General features: G+C 43.4%; 1 protein-coding gene across 6 annotated transcripts in view; it reads left to right on the forward strand.

Moving 5' to 3' along the window:
• LOC139249365 (histone H2A type 2-A-like) overlaps positions 1-13,658 on the forward strand; it is a 31,446-nt gene extending 17,788 nt beyond the window's left edge. For 3 of the 6 annotated variants that reach the window (XR_011591149.1, XR_011591147.1, XR_011591150.1), the window contains exon 5: positions 4,546-5,041. The gene's annotated coding sequence lies outside the window, so the exon portion shown is untranslated. Of the gene's footprint in view, positions 1-4,545; positions 5,044-13,447 lie in introns of those variants that run through there. The other 3 variants (XR_011591148.1, XR_011591151.1, XR_011591152.1) reach the window with 3 other exon arrangements.
• The last annotated feature ends 339 nt before the right edge of the window (positions 13,659-13,997 follow it).

Below are 13,997 nucleotides of genomic sequence, written 5' to 3' on the forward strand. Positions count from 1 at the left end.
TATTACACTAGGCCCTGTCTCTGTTTATATTACACTAGGCCCTGTCTCTGTTTATATTACACTAGACCATGTCTCTGTTTATATTACACTAGGCCCTGTCTCTGTTTATATTACACTAGGCTCTGCCTCTGTTTATATTACACTCGACCCTGTCTCTGTTTATATTACACTTGGCCCTGTCTCTGTTTATATTACACTAGATCCTGTCCGTGTTTATATTAAATTAGATCTTGTCTCTGTTTATATTGCACTGGACCCTGTCTCTGTTTATATTACACTATACCCTGTCTCTGTTTATATTAAACTAGACCCTGTCTCTGTTTATATTAAACTAGACCCTGTCTCTGTTTGTATTACACTAGAACCTGTCTCTGTTTATATTAAACTAGACCCTGTCTCTGTTTATATTAAACTAGACCCTGTCTCTGTTTATATTACACTAGACCCTATCTCAGTTTATATTAAATTAGATCCTGTCTTTGTTTGTATCACACTAGGCCCTGTCTCTGTTTATATTACACTAGGCCCTGTCTCTGTTTGTATTACACTAGACCCTGACTCTGTTTATATTACACTAGACCCTGTCACTGTTTATATTACACTAGACCCTATCTCTGTTTATATTTCTCCTGAACCTGTCTCTGTTTATATTAAATTAGATCCTGTCTCTGTTTATATTACACTAGACCCTGTCTGTGTTTATATTACACTAGGCCCTGTCTCTGTTTAGATTACACTACACCCTGTCTCTGTTTATATTACACTACACCCTGTCTCTATTTATATTACACTAGACCCTGTCTCTGTTTATATTACACTAGACCCTGTCTGTGTTTATATTACACTATACCCTGTCTCTGTTTATATTACACTACACCCTGTCTCTGTTTATATTACACTACACCCTGTCTCTATTTATATTACACTAGACCCTGTCTCTATTTATATTACACTCGACCCTATCCCTGTTTATATTTCTCTCGACCCTGTCTCTGTTTATATTATACTAGACCCTGTCTCTGTTTGTATTACACTAGACCCTGACTCTGTTTATATTACACTAGACCCTGTCACTGTTTATATTACACTAGACCCTATCTCTGTTTATATTTCTCCTGAACCTGTCTCTGTTTATATTAAATTAGATCCTGTCTCTGTTTATATTACACTAGACCCTGTTGTGTTTATATTACACTAGGCCCTGTCTCTGTTTAGATTACACTACACCCTGTCTCTGTTTATATTACACTACACCCTGTCTCTATTTATATTACACTAGACCCTGTCTCTATTTATATTACACTATACCCTGTCTCTGTTTATATTACACTAGACCCTGTCTGTGTTTATATTACACTAGGCCCTGTCTGTGTTTATATTACACTAGGCCCTGTCTCTGTTTATATCACACTAGGCTCTGTCTCTGTTTATATTTCTCCTGACCCTGTCTCTGTTTATATTAAATTAGATCCTGTCTCTGTTTATATTACACTAGACCCTGTCTCTGTTTATATTACACTATACCCTGTCTCTGTTTATATTACACTAGACCCTGTCTGTGTTTATATTACACTAGGCCCTGTCGTGTTTATATTACACTAGGCCCTGTCTCTGTTTATATTACACTAGGCCCTGTCTCTGTTTATATTTCTCCTGACCCTGTCTCTGTTTATATTAAATTAGATCCTGTCTCTGTTTATATTACACTAGACCCTGTCTCTGTTTATATTACACTATACCCTGTCTCTGTTTATATTACACTAGACCCTGTCTGTGTTTATATTACACTAGACCCTGTCTCTGTTTATATTACACTATACCCTGTCTCTGTTTATATTACACTACACCCTGTCTCTATTTATATTACACTAGACCCTGTCTCTGTTTATATTACACTAGGCCCTGTCTGTGTTTATATTACACAAGACTCTGTCCCTGTTTATGTTACACTAGGCCCTGTCCCTGTTTATAATACACTAGACCCTGTCTCTGTTTATATTACACTAGGCCATGTCTCTGTTTATATTACAGTAGGCCCTGTCTCTGTTTATATTACACTAGGCCCTGTCTCTGTTTATATTACACTAGGCCCTGTCTCTGTTTATATTACACTAGACCATGTCTCTGTTTATATTACACTCGGCCCTGTCTCTGTTTATATTACACTAGGCCCTGTCTCTGTTTATATTACACTAGGCCCTGTCTCTGTTTATATTACACTAGGCCCTGTCTCTGTTTATATTACACTAGGCCCTGTCTCTGTTTATATTACACTAGGCCCTGTCTCTGTTTATATTACACTAGACCATGTCTCTGTTTATATTACACTAGGCCCTGTCTCTGTTTATATTACACTAGGCTCTGCCTCTGTTTATATTACACTCGACCCTGTCTCTGTTTATATTACACTTGGCCCTGTCTCTGTTTATATTACACTAGATCCTGTCCGTGTTTATATTAAATTAGATCTTGTCTCTGTTTATATTGCACTGGACCCTGTCTCTGTTTATATTACACTATACCCTGTCTCTGTTTATATTACACGAGACCCTGTCTGTGTTTATATTACACTAGACCCTGTCTCTGTTTATATTACACTCGACCCTATCCCTGTTTATATTTCTCTCGACCCTGTCTCTGTTTATATTATACTAGACCCTGTCTCTGTTTGTATTACACTAGAACCTGTCTCTGTTTATATTAAACTAGACCCTGTCTCTGTTTATATTAAACTAGACCCTGTCTCTGTTTATATTACACTAGACCCTATCTCAGTTTATATTAAATTAGATCCTGTCTTTGTTTATATCACACTAGGCCCTGTCTCTGTTTATATTACACTAGGCCCTGTCTCTGTTTGTATTACACTAGACCCTGACTCTGTTTATATTACACTAGACCCTGTCACTGTTTATATTACACTAGACCCTATCTCTGTTTATATTTCTCCTGAACCTGTCTCTGTTTATATTAAATTAGATCCTGTCTCTGTTTATATTACACTAGACCCTGTCTGTGTTTATATTACACTAGGCCCTGTCTCTGTTTAGATTACACTACACCCTGTCTCTGTTTATATTACACTACACCCTGTCTCTATTTATATTACACTAGACCCTGTCTCTGTTTATATTACACTAGACCCTGTCTGTGTTTATATTACACTATACCCTGTCTCTGTTTATATTACACTACACCCTGTCTCTATTTATATTACACTAGACCCTGTCTCTATTTATATTACACTCGACCCTATCCCTGTTTATATTTCTCTCGACCCTGTCTCTGTTTATATTATACTAGACCCTGTCTCTGTTTGTATTACACTAGACCCTGACTCTGTTTATATTACACTAGACCCTGTCACTGTTTATATTACACTAGACCCTATCTCTGTTTATATTTCTCCTGAACCTGTCTCTGTTTATATTAAATTAGATCTTGTCTCTGTTTATATTACACTAGACCCTGTTGTGTTTATATTACACTAGGCCCTGTCTCTGTTTAGATTACACTACACCCTGTCTCTGTTTATATTACACTACACCCTGTCTCTATTTATATTACACTAGACCCTGTCTCTGTTTATATTACACTAGTCCACGTCTCTGTTTATATTATACTAGACCCTGTCTCTGCTTATATTACAAGAGACCCTGTGTCTGTTATAATACACTCGACCCTATACCTGTTTATATTTCTCTCGACCCTGTCTCTGTTTATATTACAGTAGACCCTGTCTCTGTTTATATTACACTCGACCCTGTCTCTGTTTATATTTCTCTCGACCCTGTCTCTGTTTATATTACACAAGACTCTGTCTCTGTTTATATTACACTAGGCCCTGTCTGTGTTTATATTACACAAGACTCTGTCCCTGTTTATGTTACACTAGGCCCTGTCCCTGTTTATAATACACTAGACCCTGTCTCTGTTTATATTACACTGGACCCTGTCTCTTTTAATATTGCACCACACTCTGTCTCTGTATTCCACTAGATCCTGTATCTGTTTACATCACTCTGGGCCCTGTAGCAGTTATTACTGCACTAGACCCTGTCTCTGTTTATATTACATGAGGCCCTAACTCATTTACTTGACACGATTCCCTTTCTCACTTTATATTACAATACAACCTCTCTCAGCTAATACTGAACCCGGTCTTGCATCTGTAAGATATAGAGACAGATGATAGATAGAGGAATTTATAAATATTGATATAAAGATATGTATTTGCATGTGTGAAAGAATGCAATCATTTTGTTTTTTTACTTAGAAGCAGGTTTATTCTTGTTAATAGCTATCAGCAGCTGTGGGCAATGTCCTATTGATCTGGTATTGTGTGGGTAATATTTGTGTTGAGAGGATGGGGTGAATCTTGTAACAATCTCCCAGAGATGGACTGGGATTGAGGGACAGGACTGAAGGGGAGCAATTCACTTTGCACTACTTAGTGGCACTCTGTGTGTTAAAGGTTACTAATTCACACTGTGTCCTGTGCCAACTGTTCACAGATTTTAATGCTAAGGATTGTTTTTCCTGCAGTGTTTTCCATTGAGCTTTGCCTGGCCCACTGATTGTGTCAGACAGAGCCTGGAACCGGGACCTTACAGCACCGCCGGATGGGCAGCCGCAGGGTCCTAATGTCCGCCGGGTTCACTAACTCTCATCTGGTTAAGAGAAACAACTGGGAAAAAAAGCACACACCTCACTCTATATATGTGGGGTGTGTGGGTGTACAAAGTACATCATAATGTTTGCAACTGCATTCTGCAAAAATAAATGATTATCTTCACCAGTTATTTTTCACCATTTTATATCCTTTTATTCAGAATGTAATTGCAGATAGTTTAATATCATTCCCATTTATTGATAACCCATTGTCTTGTTTAGAAAGTGATGTCACACTGACCATTCCGTTACCAAGGTGACCATGTCTGTCCACAGTATTCAGTGGGAAAGGGGATTCAATCACACTGAGGATAATGAGCAGCACACACTGGTCTCTGCACTGATCGCCTCACCATCACACAGAATCTCCTGATATACACCTGGAGTGTGTGATGATTGGTGTAAGTGATGGTAAAAATAAAACTACCTGTACGTGGCATGAAGTTAATAAACCTGTAATTCTCTGCCCAAATAGTTCCCTCATTTGAAAAGAATGAAACACTTTTTACTCTCGAGAGTGGGAGAGCTATAGTGGTAGGGGGTTCAATTGTAAGGGGAATAGATAGACGTTTCTGCGGCCGTACTCAAGACTCCAGGATGGTATGTTGCCTCCCTGGTGCAAAGGTCAAAGATGTCTCAGAGCGGGACATTTTGGAGGGGGGTGGGGGGTGAACAGCCAGTTGTCGTGGTGCATATAGGTACCAACGATATAGGAAAAAAATGGGATGAGGTCCTACAAGCTGAATTTATGGAGCTAGGAGTTAAATTTAAAAAGTAGGACCTCAAAGGTAGTAATCTCAGGATGGCTGCCAGTGCCACGTGTTAGTCAGAGCAGGATAGCTCAGATGAATACGTGGCTTGAAGAGTGGTCAGAAGGGAGGGATTCAAATTCCTGGGACATTGGAATCGGTTCTGGGGGAGGTGGGACCAGTACAAACAGGACGGTCTGCACCAGGGCAGGATTGGAACCAACGTCCTCGGGGGTGTGTTTGCAAGTGCTGTTGGGAGGTGTTAAACTAATATGGCAGGGGGATGAGAACCTATGCAGGGAGACAGAGGGAAGTAGAATGGGGGCAGAAGCAAAAGATAGAAGAAGAATAGTAAAAGTGGAGGGCAGAGAAACCCAAGGCAAAAATCAAAAAGGGCCATATTACAACAAAATTCTAAAGGGGCAAAGTGTCTTAAAAAGACAAGCCTGAAGGCTCTGTGCCTCAATGCGAGGAGTATTTGGAATAAGGTGGACGAATTAACTGCACAGGCAGCAATGAATGAATATGATATCATTGGCATCACAGAGACATGGCTCTAGGGTGACCAAGGCTGGGAACTCAACATCCAGGGGTCTTCAACATTCAAGAAGGATAGACAGAAAGGAAAAGAAGGTGGGGTAGCATTGCTGGTTAAAGAGGAAATTAACGCAATAGTAAGGAAGGACATTAGCTTGGATGATGTGGAATCTGTATGGGTGGAGCTGCGGAATACCAAAGGGCAGAAAACATTAGTGGGAGTTGTGTACAGACCACCAAACAGTAGCAGTGAGGTTGGGGACAGCATCAAACAAGAGATTATGGATGCATGCAATAAACATACAGCAGTTATCATAGGTGACTTTAATCTACATATAGATTGGGCTAACCAAACTAGTAGCAATACGGTGGAGGAGGATTTCCTGGAATGTATTAGGGATGGTTTTCTAGACCAATACGTCGAGGAACCAAGTAGAGGTCATCCTAGACTCGATGATGTGTAATGAGAAAGGACTAATTAGCAATCTTGTTGTGCGAGGCCCCTTGGGGAAGAGTGACCATAATATGGTAGAATTCTTCATTAAGATGGAGAGTGATACAATTAATTCAGAGACCAGGGTCCTGAACTTAAGGAATTTAAACTGGCAGATGATACTTAAAGGGTTGACGGTGGATAGGCAATGGCAAACATTTAAAGATCACATGGCTGAACTTCAACAATTGTACATCCCTGTCTCGAGTAAAAATAAAACGGGGAAAGTGGTTCAACCATGGCTAACAAGGGAAATTAAGGATAGTGTTAAATCCAAAGAAGAGGCATATAAATTGGCCAGAAAAAGCAGCAATTCTGAGGGCTGGGAGATATTTAGAATTCAGCAGAGGAGGATAAAGGGTTTAATTAGGAGAGGGAAAATGAGAGGAAGCTGGCCAGGAACATAAAAACTGACTGCAAAAACTTCTATAGATATGTGAAAAGGAAAAGATTAGTGAAGACAAACGTAGGTCCCTTGCAGTCACATTCAGGTGAATTTATAATGGGGAACAAAGAAATGGCAGACCAGTTGAACAAATACTTTGGTTCTGGCTTCACGAAGGAAGACACAAATAACCTTCAGGAAGTACAAGGGGACCGAGGGTCTAGTGAAAAGAAGGAACTGAAGGATATCCTTATTAGGCGGGAAATTGCATTCAGGAAGTTGATGGGATTGAAGGCCGATAAATCCCCGGGATAAATCCCCGGCCCTAGAAATAGTGGATGCATTGGGGATCATTTTCCAACAGTCTATCGACTCTGGATCATTTCCTATGTGCTGGAGGGTAGCTAATGTAACACCACTTTTTAAAAAAGGAGGGAGAGAGAAAACAGGTAATTATAGACCAGTTATGCTGACATCAGTAGTGGGGAAAATGTTGGAATCAATTATTAAAGATGAAATAACAGCGCATTTGGAAAGCAGTGATAGGATCGGTCCAAATCAACATGGATTTATGAAAGAGCAATCATGCTTGACAAATCTTTTGGAATTTATTAAGGATGCAACTAGTAGAGTGGACAAGGGAGAACCAGTGGATGTGGTGTATTTGGACTTTCAAAAGGCTTTTGACAAGGTCCCACACAAGAGATTGGTGTGCAAAATTAAAGCACATGGTATTGGTGGTTATGCACTTACGTGGATAGAGAACTGGTTGGCAGATAGGAAGCCGAGAGTCGGGATAAACGGGTCCTTTTCAGAATGCCAGGCAGTGACTAGTGGTGTGCCGCAGGGCTCATTGCTGGGATCCCAGCTATTTATAATATACATTAATGATTTGGATGAAGGAATAAGAACATAAGAACATAAGAATTAGGAACAGGAGAAGGCCATCTAGCCCCTCGAGCCTGCTCCGCCACTTAACAATATGATGGCTGATCTGGCCGTGGACTCAGCTCCACTTACCCGCCCGCTCCCCATAACCCTCAATTCCATTATTGGTTAAAAATCTATCTATCTGTGACTTGAATACATTCAATGAGCTAGCCTCAACTGCTTCCCTGGGCAGAGAATTCCACAGATTCACAACCCTCTGGGAGAAGAAATTCCTTCTCAACTCGATTTTAAATTGGCTCCTCTGTATTTTGAGGCTGTGCCCCCAAGTTCTCGTCTTCCCGACCAGCAGAAACAACCTCTCTGCCTCTATCGTGTCTATCCCTTTCATTATTTTAAATGTTTCCATAAGATCACCCCTCATCCTTCTGAACTCCAACGAGTAAAGACCCAGTCTACTCAATCTATCATCATAAGGTAACCCCCTCATCTCCGGAATCAGCCGAGTGAATCGTCTCTGTACCCCCTCCAAAATTAGTATATCCTTCCTTAAGTAAGGTGACCAAAACTGCACGCAGTACTCCAGGTGCGGCCTCACCAATACCCTGTACAGTTGCAGCAGGACCTCCCTGCTTTTGTACTCCATCCCTCTCGCAATGAAGGCCAACATTCCATTTGCCTTCCTGATTACCTGCTGCACCTGCAAATTAACTTTTTGGGATTCATGCACAAGAACCCCCCAGGTCCCTCTGCACCGCAGCATGTTGTAATTTCTCCCCATTCAAATAATATTCCCTTTTACTGTTTTTTTTTTCCAAGGTGAATGACCTCACATTTTCCAACATTGTATTCCATCTGCCAAACCTTAGCCCATTCGCTTAACCTATCTAAATCTCTTTGCTGCCTTTCTGTGTCCTCTACACAACCCGCTTTCCCACTAATCTTAGTGTCATCTGCAAATTTTGTTACACTACACTCTGTCCCCTCTTCCAGGTCATCTATGTATATTGTAAACAGTTGTGGTCCCAGTACCGATCCCTGTGGCACACCACTAACCACTGATTTCCAACCCGAAAAGGACCCATTTATCCCGACTCTGCTTTCTGTTCGCCAGCCAATTCTCTATCCATGCAAATACATTTCCTCTGACTCCGCGTACCTTTATCTTCTGCAGTAACCTTTTGTGTGGCACCTTATCGAATGCCTTTTGGAAATCTAAATACACCACATCCATCAGTACGCCTCTATCCACCATGCTCGTGATATCCTCAAAGAATTCCAGTAGATCAGTTAAACATGATTTCCCCTTCATGAATCCATGCTGCGTCTGTTTGATTGCACTATTCCTATCTAGATGTCCCGCTATTTCTTCCTTAATGATAGCTTCAAGCATTTTCCCCACTACAGATGTTAAACTAACCGGCCAATAGTTACCTGCCTTTTGTCTGCCCCCTTTTTTAAACGGAGGCGTTACATTAACTGCTTTCCAATCCGCAGGTACCTCCCCAGAGTCCAGAGAATTTTTGTAGATTAGAAACATAGAAACATAGAAAATAGGTGCAGGAGTAGGCCATTCGGCCCTTCTAGCCTGCACCGCCATTCAATGAGTTCATGGCTGAACATGCAACTTCAGTACCCCATTCCTGCTTTCTCACCATACCTCTTGATTCCCCTAGTAGTAAGGACTTCATCTAACTCCTTTTTGAATATATTTAGTGAATTGGCCTCAACTACTTTCTGTGGTAGAGAATTCCACAGGTTCACCACTCTCTGGGTGAAGAAATTCCTCCTCATCTCAGTCCTAAATGGCTTCCCCCTTATCCTTAGACTGTGTCCCCTGGTTCTGGACTTCCCCAACATTGGGAACATTCTTCCTGCATCTAACCTGTCTAACCCCGTCAGAATTTTAAACGTTTCTATGAGGTCCCCTCTCATTCTTCTGAACTCCAGTGAATACAAGCCCAGTTGATCCAGTCTTTCTTGATAGGTCAGTCCCGCCATCCCGGGAATCAGTCTGGTGAACCTTCGCTGTACTCCCTCAATAGCAAGAATGTCCTTCCTCAGGTTAGGAGACCAAAACTGTACACAATACTCCAGGTGTGGCCTCACCAAGGCCCTGTACAATTGTAGCAACACCTCCCTGCCCTTGTACTCAAATCCCCTCGCTATGAAGGCCAACATGCCATTTGCTTTCTTAACCGCCTGCTGTACCTGCATGCCAACCTTCAATGACTGATGTACCATGACACCCAGGTCTCTTTGCACCTGCCCTTTTCCTAATCTGTCACCATTCAGATAATAGTCTGTCTCTCTGTTTTTACCACCAAAGTGGATAACCTCACATTTATCCACATTATACTTCATCTGCCATGCATTTGTCCACTCACCTAACCTATCCAAGTCGCTCTGCAGCCTCATAGAATCCTCCTTGCAGCTCACACTGCCACCCAACTTAGTGTCATCCGCAAATTTGGAGATACTACATTTAATCCCCTCGTCTAAATCATTAATGTACAGTGTAAACAGCTGGGGCCCCAGCACAGAACCTTGCGGTACCCCACTAGTCACTGCCTGCCATTCTGAAAAGTCCCCATTTACTCCTACTCTTTGCTTCCTGTCTGACAACCAGTTCTCAATCCATGTCAGCACACTACCCCCAATCCCATGTGCTTTAACTTTGCACATTAATCTCTTGTGTGGGACCTTGTCGAAAGCCTTCTGAAAGTCCAAATATACCACATCAACTGGTTCTCCCTTGTCCACTTTACTGGAAACATCCTCAAAAAATTCCAGAAGATTTGTCAAGCATGATTTCCCTTTCACAAATCCATGCTGACTTGGACCTATCATATTACCTCTTTCCAAATGCACTGCGATGACATCCTTAATAATTGATTCCATCATTTTACCCACTACCGATGTCAGGCTGACCGGTCTGCAATTCCCTGTTTTCTCTCTCCCTCCTTTTTTAAAAAGTGGGGTTACATTGGCTACCCTCCACTCCATAGGAACTGATCCAGAGTCAATGGAATGTTGGAAAATGACTGTCAATGCATCCACTATTTCCAAGGCCACCTCCTTAAGTACTCTGGGATGCAGTCCATCAGGCCCTGGGGATTTATCGACCTTCAATCCCATCAATTTCCCCAACACAATTTCCCGACTAATAAGGATTTCCCTCAGTTCCTCCTTACTAGACCCTCCGACCCCTTTTATATCCGGAAGGTTGTTTGTGTCCTCTTTAGTGAATACTGAACCAAAGTACTTGTTCAATTGGTCCGCCATTTCTTTGTTCCCCGTTATGACTTCCCCTGATTCTGACTGCAGGGGACCTACGTTTGTCTTTACTAACCTTTTTCTCTTTACATATCTATAGAAACTTTTGCAATCCGTCTTAATGTTCCCTGCAAGCTTCTTCTCGTACTCCATTTTCCCTGCCCTAATCAAACCCTTTGTCCTCCTCTGCTGAGTTCTAAATTTCTCCCAGTCCCCGGGTTCTCTGCTATTTCTGGCCAATTTGTATGCCACTTCCTTGGCTTTAATGCTATCCCTGATTTCCCTTGATAGCCACGGTTGAGCCACCTTCCCTTTTTTATTTTTATGACAGACAGGAATGTACAATTGTTGTAGTTCATCCATGCGGTCTCTAAATGTCTGCCATTGCCCATCCACAGTCAACCCCTTCAGTATCATTTGCCAATCTATCCTAGCCAATTGACGCCTCATACCTTCAAAGTTACCCTTCTTTAAGTTCTGGACCATGGTCTCTGAATTAACTGTTTCATTCTCCATCCTAATGCAGAATTCCACCATATTATGGTCACTCTTCCCCAAGGGGCCTCGCACAACGAGATTGCTAATTAATCCTCTCTCATTACACAACACCCAGTCTAAGATGGCCTCCCCCCGAGTTGGTTCCTCGACATATTGGTCTAAAAAATCATCCCTTATGCACTCCAGGAAATCCTCCTCTACCGTATTGCTTCCAGTTTGGTTAACCCAATCTATGTGCATATTAAAGTCACCCATTATAACTGCTGCACCTTTATTGCACGCACCCCTAATTTCATGTTTGATGCCCTCCCCAACATCACTACTACTGTTTGGAGGTCTGTACACAACTCCCACTAACGTTTTTTGCCCTTTGGTGTTCTGCAGCTCTACCCATATAGATTCCACATCATCCAAGCTAATGTCCTTCCGAACTATTGCCTTAATTTGCTCCTTAACCAGCAATGCTACCCCACCTCCTTTTCCTTTTATTCTATCTTTCCTGAATGTTGAATACCCCTGGATGTTGAGTTCCCAGCCCTGATCATCCTGGAGCCACGTCTCCGTAATCCCAATCACATCATATTTGTTAACATCTATTTGCACAGTTAATTCATCCACTTCATTGCGGATACTCCTTGCATTAAGACACAAAGCCTTCAGGCTTGTTCTTTTAACACCCTTTGTCCTTTTCGAATTTTGCTGTACAGTGGCGCTTTTTGTTCTTTGCCTTGGGTTTCTCTGCCCTCCACTTTTCCTCATCTCCTTTCTGTCTTTTGCTTTTGCCTCCTTTTTGTTTCCCTCTGTCTCCCTGCATTGGTTCCCATCCCCCTGCCATATCAGTTTAAATCCTCCCCAACAGCACTAGCAAACACTCCCCCTAGGACATTGGTTCCGGTCCTGCCCAGGTGCAGACCGTCCGGTTTGTACTGGTCCCACCTCCCCCAGAACCGGTTCCAATGCCCCAGGAATTTGAATCCCTCCCTGTTGCACCACTGCTCAAGCCACGTATTCATCTGCGCTATCCTGCGATTCCTACTCTGACTATCACGTGGCACTGGTAGCAATCCCGAGATTACTACTTTTGAGGTCCTACTTTTTAATTTAGCTCCTAGCTCCCTAAATTCGTTTCGTAGGACCTCATCCCTCTTTTTACCTATGTCGTTGGTACCAATGTGCACCACGACAACTGGCTGTTCTCCCTCCCTTTTTAGAATGTCCTGCACCCGCTCCGAGACATCCTTGACCCTTGCACCAGGGAGGCAACATACCATCCTGGAGTCTCGGTTGCGGCCGCAGAAACGCCTATCTATTCCCCTCACCATTGAATCCCCAATCACTATTGCTCTCCCACTCTTTTTCCTGCCCTCCTGTGCAGCAGAGCCAGCCATGGTGCCATGAACTTGGCTGCTGCTGCCCTCCCCTGATGAGTCATCCCCCTCAACAGTACCCAAAGCAGTGTATCTGTTTTGCAGGGGGATGACCACAGGGGACTCCTGCACTACCTTCCTTGCACTGCTCTTCCTGTTGGTCTTCCATTCCCTATCTGGCTGTGGACCCTTTCCCTGTGGTACGACCAACTCTCTACACGTGATACTCACGTCATTCTCAGCATCGTGGATGCTCCAGAGTGAATCCACCCTCAGCTCCAACTCCACAACGCGGTCTGTCAGGAGCTGGAGGCGGATACACTTCCCGCACACATAATCGTCAGGGACACCGGAAGTGTCCCTGAGTTCCCACATGGTACAGGAGGAGCATAACACCCGACCGAGCTCTCCTGCCATGACTTAACCCTTATATACACTTAAATTGGCAACAACAGTGTTAAAAGTTACTCACTGATATAGAAGAGAAAAAAGAAAAACTACTCACCAATCACCAGCCAATCACTTACCCTCTTGGCTGTGACGTCACCTTTTGATTTCTTTCTTTTTTGCCTTCTCCCTGTAGCTGCACAAGTACGCCTTTTATAGGCCTCTCCACGCACCTCCTCGACGCTGCTCCCGACTGCCGCCGACGCTGGACCCCGGACTCCCTGCTGTGCCTTTTATAGGCCTCTCCACGCACCTCCTCGACGCTGCTCCCGACTGCCGCCGACGCTGGACCCCGGACTCCCTGCTGTGCCTTTTATAGGCCTCTCCACGCACCTCCTCGACGCTGGGCCCGACTGCCGCCGACGCTGGGCCCCGGACTCCCTGCTGTGCCTTTTATAGGCCTCTCCACGCACCTCCTCGATGCTGCTCCCGACTGCCGCCGACGCTGGACCCCGGACTCCCTGCTGTGCCTTTTATAGGCCTCTCCACGCACCTCCTCGACGCTGCTCCCGACTGCCGCGACGCTGGGCCCCAGACTCCCTGCTGTGCCTTTTATAGGCCGCTTCACGTACCTCCTCGACGCTGCTCCCGACACTGGGCCCCGGACTCCCTGCTGTGCCTTTTATAGGCCTCTCCACGCACCTCCTCGACGCTGCTCCCGACTGCCGCCGACGCTGGGCCCCGGA

The sequence above is a fragment of the Pristiophorus japonicus genome, unplaced genomic scaffold (genome assembly GCF_044704955.1).
Source record: "Pristiophorus japonicus isolate sPriJap1 unplaced genomic scaffold, sPriJap1.hap1 HAP1_SCAFFOLD_308, whole genome shotgun sequence".
NCBI classification, from domain to species: Eukaryota; Metazoa; Chordata; class Chondrichthyes; family Pristiophoridae; genus Pristiophorus; species Pristiophorus japonicus.